The sequence below is a fragment of the Euprymna scolopes genome, unplaced genomic scaffold, assembly GCF_053919585.1.
Source record: "Euprymna scolopes isolate OS-2025 unplaced genomic scaffold, ASM5391958v1 sca444, whole genome shotgun sequence".
Classification (NCBI taxonomy): domain Eukaryota; kingdom Metazoa; phylum Mollusca; class Cephalopoda; order Sepiida; family Sepiolidae; genus Euprymna; species Euprymna scolopes.
This window is the reverse complement of record NW_027633485.1, coordinates 25,912-32,500: the sequence shown is the minus strand read 5'-3', so window position 1 is coordinate 32,500 and position 6,589 is coordinate 25,912. Positions and strand designations below refer to the sequence as shown.

Below are 6,589 nucleotides of genomic sequence, written 5' to 3'. Positions count from 1 at the left end.
ATTTGCTACTACCACCGAGATCTGCACCCGCGGTCGGCTCCACCCGGGCTCGCGCCCTAGGCTTCCGTGCTCGCCGCGGCGCCCTCCTACTCGTCGCGGCATCGTTTCGGCGCGAAAGTTCATCGCTCCTCGCCGCGACGGTCCGGCATCGGTCCCGTCGCTCCAGCGCCATCCATTTTCGGGGCCGGTCGATTCGGCAGGTGAGTTGTTACACACTCCTTAGCGGATTCCGACTTCCGTGGCCACCGTCCTGCTGTCTATATCGACCGACACCCTTTCGGGGATCTCATGGGCGTCGCGTTAGGCACCTTAGCCGGACGTTTGGTTCATCCCACAGCGCCAGTTCTGCTTACCAAAAGTGGCCCACTTGGCACTCGCATTCGAGGTGACCAACCGCCCAGCGAAGCGTGCTGGCGGCGGCGGCCGGATGGGTCGGCTCCGTCGTTCGGGAGAGTCGGCCCGTTCCACCCGTTCCGAGTTCGAGAGTAGGTCGAGGCCGTGAACGGCCCCGGGGCCTCCAATCGTTCGCTTTACCGGATGGAATTGCGACGATCGAGCGCCAGCTATCCTGAGGGAAACTTCGGAGGGAACCAGCTACTAGACGGCTCGATTGGTCTTTCGCCCCTACACCCGGTTCCGACGATCGATTTGCACGTCAGAGGCGCTTCGGACTTCCACCAGAGTTTCCTCTGGCTTCATCCCGACCGGGCGTGGATCGCCATCTTTCGGGTCCCTGGTCGCTCGCTACGCCAGAGTCGGCCGAGTCGTACTCGGAAAAAGGGGAAACCGACCCGGGGGTGATGCGCCCGCGCGCAGCGCCTAAACTCGACGACAAAATAGGACTAGTTCAAGCCGCGGGATCTCACCGATGGGCGGAAGGAGGATATGGAAGCTGGCGCCCGGCAATTCCCCTTTTTGGATGATGCGCCGGTCCCCTCTCGGGGAGGAGGGAAAAACAACCGCACGTCAGCCACGAGCCTTCCCTCTCCTATCTCTCTCGGGAAGAGAGAAAAAAGGAAAAGTTGCGGGCACCGCAGCAGCGACGGCGGAAGGCCGAAAACGCCGCGCCGGCGGGATCGGGCACGGCTCGGAGGCGGGTGAGGCGAGGAGAAGACGACGGCACGAGACCGACGACACCCCCCGACGACCCCCGGACGACTTTGCCACGACACCTCTCCCGATCGACGCCCTCCTACACGCTCTCTCGCTTTCGCTTCGCCTTCGGGGTTAGTCAGAGGTGGCCCCTACGACTCGCGAACGGCCAGGACTCCTCGGTCCGTGTTTCAAGACGGGTCGGGTGGGTTGCCGATGCACGTCGCTGACCCGGGGTGGCGGGCGGCTCGAGTAAAAAAGCGTCGCCGAGCGACCTCTCCGGAAACGGAAACGGGCGCGGGCGGGGTTGCCCCCGACAAGAACCCGAAACGTCGGCGAGGTGCGTGACGGCGAGGCCGCGCCAGTCCTATCCCGCCTCTCATCGCGCACGCGCCCGAGACGGTGGGGCGCCTAAGGAGCGACACACAGAGTGCGTCGCCCGCACGCGACTTCCGGCGGGATCAAAACGGACCGGCTCGCCACGTGTAACGGATCGTGTCAGATTTCCTCCGTTCCCGGCAGAAAGGGGCAGTTACGTTCGCGGCCCGACGGCCGGTGGCCCCCGACTTCACAAGGTGGGAAGACGGGGGTTTTCAGGGTGATGAAACGCCTGCCGCCTACGGAAAAAACCCGCGTGTTCGACCTGCACGCCGGGAACGGGTCGCGACGACGGACCGGAGGGGAAGTGCGTCCGGTGCCGGCCGCGCGGAGGTCGCGCCGAAGCGCCCGCGCCATGATTACGCCGAGCGATGATGAAGGGGACGGGTGCAGCGGAGTCGCGCGCGGAGGGAGCAGGAGGAAAGAAGAAGCGGCGGCGACGGATGCGGCGGGTTAGGGCCCGGCGGCAGCAGCGATCGAGAGGACGAGTCCCCTCCGTCGCAGCCAACCGACGCAGCCACCTACCGACGCCGCGGTCGTCACCACGTTTCCCTTCCCGCTATCCACGCGGCCCGTCTCCTTCGTCGGCGACGCGGGCACAAAAGCTGGAACCGCGGGGAACGAGTCCCCCGCGGACACGACGAACGACGACCTGTGCCGCGACGGCCTCTCTTTCAAGAACACACATCGAGTTTGGGCTCGAGCCTAGGCAGCACCGGACTGAGTCCCCCCGCGATCGCGGTGAGCGGTCCCACCCGTTTACCCCTGGGCGGTTTCACGTTCTCTTGAACTCTCTCTCCAAAGTTCTTTTCAACTTTCCCTCACGGTACTTGTCGACTATCGGACTCGTCCCGGTATTTAGCCTTGGATGGAGCTTACCACCCGATTTGGGCTGCGTTCCCAAGCAACCCGACTCTCGGATCGAAGGCCGTCGCTCGCCGTCCGCACCGAATGGGCCTGGCACCCGCCGCGGGCGGCCCCGATCGAGGGAACTCCGAACTATGCGAGACGAAAACGAACGGCTGCCTTCGACCCATGCGCCACACGTCCCGAAGCCTTTAACTTGCGACGGGATTCGGCGTTGGGCTTCTCCCGGTTCACTCGCCGTTACTAAGGGAATCCCGGTTGGTTTCTTTTCCTCCGCTTAGCGATATGCTTAAGTTCAGCGGGTCGTCTCGTCCGAGCCGAGGGCGGCGGTTTTTAGTAGAGTGTGGTGTTTGGAGGAGAGGAATCTCGATCGGTACCCTCCGTGTGACGACGGCTGGCCGATATAGCGCCCGTCCGACCGAAAATGAAGAAGCCAACAATTAAAAAAAAGCGTGGGTCCTCCCCATCCGACGTTGCGTTGCCTACGACGCGGCCACCTTTTTACGGTGCGACGGCCGTGCTCGTCGCGCTGCTCGAGGCGTCGCTGAGAGACACCTTCATGAGGCAGAGAGCGAGACGAGCAGGCGGCGCTTACGTCGGCAGTCGGTTAGGTCGGTACTTTTTTTTTGGTCTCCCTTCGGCTGCTTTCGGACAGACTCCTCCTGCTCCTCCTCCACAGTGTTTCTTCACGCGGTCGAAAAGGGAAAAGACTCCGCGGTCTGCCAGCGGGAGACGAAGGAGGAGGCCGGAGAGGGTTTTAAAAAAAAAAAAGACATTGAAAGGAGTCAATTCTTTTTTTATTTTTCTTCCCCCTCGTCACTCGCTCCTGCGACGTCCCGGTTACCACCGTGCCGAGGACCGGGCGGGCACGGGGACGGCAAGATGTCGTTTCGTTAACGGAGAAAGACATGTAACGTTCCGCCTCTCGACCGGACGTGGCCCCGAGACAAGGGATCTCGGGGCCGCAATGTGCGTTCGAGGTGTCGATGTTCACTGAGTCCTGCAATTCGCATCAGTTATCGCGGCTGGCCGCGCTCTTCATCGACGGACGAGCCGAGTGATCCCCCGTCCAGGGTTCAGCACTTGGTTTTTTTATATTAGTTTTTGTTTATATAGATTTAGTAGTGTGCGAGGAGGTCTGTGCGAGGAGGCGTGACGGCATTGCAATGTCGCGAGTAGTTTGTTTTTTTAGCTAGCGGCGGTGGCACAGCGGCTGCAAAAAAACAAAAAAAACGATAAAGCGGCGACAAGGCAAAGAAGAAGCGGCCATCACTTGCGGTGGGCGAAAAAACAAACAGGTGGTAAGACGCGGAAGCAAGCAAGAAGAGCTGGGGCTTTAAAAACCTCCGCGTCACCACAAATCTATCTCTCGCTCCGCCTTTTATAGGTTTGTTTGCGCGCATTCGAGGCGTTGACGCCGACAGACAGAGGAGGTAGGCCGGAAAACAACAAACCAGTCTCGAACGGGAAAACGGTAATGATCCTTCCGCAGGTTCACCTACGGAAACCTTGTTACGACTTTTACTTCCTCTAAACGATCGGGTTCGGTCGTCTTCTCCAGGCATCGAACGCCGAGGCGTAGATGCACGAGTGTCGTGACGGACACGTCGCGCACTGCCCGGCGGCGTCGTCGGCCAGATCCGAGGACCTCACCGGACCGTTCGATCGGTAGTAGCGACGGGCGGTGTGTACAAAGGGCAGGGACGTGATCGACGCGGGCTGTTGACCCGCGCCTACCGGGAATTCCTCGTTCACGGGGTTGGTTACAGGCCCCGATCCCTATCACGGGAGGTGGTTCAGAGGTTTCCCAACCCTCTCGGGCCGGGGCGAAGTCCCCGCTGATACCTCCAGTGTAGCGCGCGTGCGGCCCCGGACATCTAAGGGCATCACAGACCTGTTATCGCTCCGCCTCGTGTGGCTTTCTGCCACCCGTCCCTCTAAGAAGTGCGTGAGAAAACCGACCCGGACCCGAGCGCCACGGAGGACGCCGAGCCCGCCGTAAAAATCACTGACATCGGCGCACTAGTTAGCAGGCCGGAGTCTCGTTCGTTATCGGAATCAACCAGACGGATCGCTCCACCAACTAAGAACGGCCATGCACCACCACCCACCGAATCGAGAAAGAGCTATCGATCTGTCAATCCTACCGGTGTCCGGACCGGGTGAGTTTTCCCGTGTTGAGTCAAATTAAGCCGCAGGCTCCACTCCTGGTGGTGCCCTTCCGTCAATTCCTTTAAGTTTCAGCTTTGCAACCATACTCCCCCCGGAACCGAACTCTGGTTTCCCGCAGGCTACCCGCCGGGTCATGGAAGCGAACGCCGGCGGATCGCCGGTCGGCATCGTTTACGGTCGGAACTACGACGGTATCTGATCGTCTTCGAACCTCCGACTTTCGCTCTTGATCGAGGAAAACGTGCTTGCCACACGCCATCGCTGCAGTTCGTCTTGCGACGATCCAAGAATTTCACCTCTAACGTCGCAATACGAGTGGCCCCGACCGCTCCCTTCGATCATTGCCTCGCCGTAGACGGAGACCGACAGACGTAGACGAGGCCCTCTTCCATCATTCCATGCTTATCGTATGCAAGCTTGAACAGCCCGCTCTGAGCACTCTAATTTTTTCAAAGTGAACGTACCGGCCGCCGCGGACACTCGGTTAAGAGCACCCTTGGAGGAGAAACCGCCGACCGCAACACGCGCGCAGACAAGACACGAAGCAGGGACTCGGAGCGGACCGGGGGGTTCAAAAAAAAAGAGGAACGCGCGGAAAGGGAGAGGGAGAGAAGCGCGGGGGTCAGAGTGCGGGGATGCGAATGAACGCACCCAAACACACACACGTAGCACCCCCCCGTTAGACTACTCCCGGAACCGAACCGACGACCACTTGTTTTTTTTTTCCCGGATCCCGATCACGACCTCCTCGTCCACCTCGCCGGCAGGACCGCGTGGCGGGTATGCTAGCGGTTGACACCGGCGGAAAGGGCCGGGAATGCGAACGGACGACCAAAGTCAACGACGGACGATGGCGCCGCCGCCCCGGGGCCGCTTGCGCGACCACGAACCCGAGTTCGGACTACGAGCTTTTTAACCGCAACAACTTTAATATACGCTACCGGAGCTGGAATTACCGCGGCTGCTGGCACCAGACTTGCCCTCCGGTTGGTCCTCGTTAACGGATTTGAAGTGTACTCATTCCGATCGCGGGGCCTCGACAGAGTCCCGCGTCGTTATTTTTCGTCACTACCTCCCCGTGCCGGGAGTGGGTAATTTGCGCGCCTGCTGCCTTCCTTGGATGTGGTAGCCGTTTCGCATGCTCCCTCTCCGGAATCGAACCCCGATTCCCCGTTACCCGTAGTAACCACGGTAGGCACTTAACCGACCGTCGACAGTTGATAGGGCGGACCCTCGAGAGACCCGTCGCCGGGCGTGAAAGCTCGTGCGATCGACCAGTGAGTTATCCAGAGTCACCAAAGCGGAGCGCGCCGCCCTATGAGCCCCGCCACCGAACGGACCCGCGAGCGGGAACGCCGACGACGGGAGGACGGAATGACGCGCATCGGTCTCAGTCTAATATGTAGCGCCGCGACCCGGAACGGCCGACGCGGGTGCCAGCGCGCGAGGCGTGGCGACGACGGCGCGCCGACCGATCGCGGCCTGTGTCACATGTATTAGCTCTAGAATTGCCACAGTTATCCATCGCCTCCGAGGAGGAATACGGTCCCGAGGATTAGGTCCGGTTCCTGAGCCATTCGCGGTTTCGCCCGTTCTAATGCGTGGCGTGAACTTACACTTGCATGGCTTAAGCTTTGAGACAAGCATATGACTACTGGCAGGATCAACCAGGTATCGTTGGAATTTGGGACTTTGTTTCGACAGAACGACAGACCGACCGACCGACCGACCGACATAAGACAGACAACTACAACGACGGGCACGTGTTTATTTATTTTTCGAGGGGGTTCGCCGTCAGAAGAAGCGCGCTGCCCGCGCTGATGGCCTCTTTTTTGTTTCTCCCCTGACTTGGACCGAGACCGAGACTCAAAGAACGAAAGCGACCAACGTCGACAACAACAACGACAACGGCACCCTTGACAGCGATACATACGACAAACGACAAGCAGCACGACGGCAGTGCACACGGACATCGAGGGTCAAGGTGCAGACTGAACTCGCCGAGGTCGTCGTCATCGTGGTCGCCATCGATTCCGTCTCGTCGTCGTCGTCGTCAACGTCCACGTCACAGCCGGCCGAG

General features: G+C 60.5%; 2 non-coding genes and 1 pseudogene across 2 annotated transcripts in view; all 3 read right to left on the bottom strand.

The window, feature by feature from the left end:
* LOC145274738 (large subunit ribosomal RNA) overlaps positions 1–2,663 on the bottom strand; it is a 5,723-nt gene extending 3,060 nt beyond the window's left edge. The window contains exon 1 of the ribosomal RNA XR_013866902.1: positions 1–2,663. This exon is cut by the window's left edge and continues 3,060 nt beyond it. This is a non-coding gene — a ribosomal RNA (large subunit ribosomal RNA).
* A 593-nt stretch (positions 2,664–3,256) lies between these two features.
* On the bottom strand, positions 3,257–3,414 carry LOC145274736 (5.8S ribosomal RNA). Its single transcript, XR_013866900.1, has one exon. It is a non-coding gene; the product is annotated as a 5.8S ribosomal RNA (ribosomal RNA).
* Positions 3,415–3,812: 398 nt separating this feature from the next.
* LOC145274742 (small subunit ribosomal RNA) lies at positions 3,813–6,183 on the bottom strand (annotated as a pseudogene).
* Between the last annotated feature and the right edge of the window lie 406 nt (positions 6,184–6,589).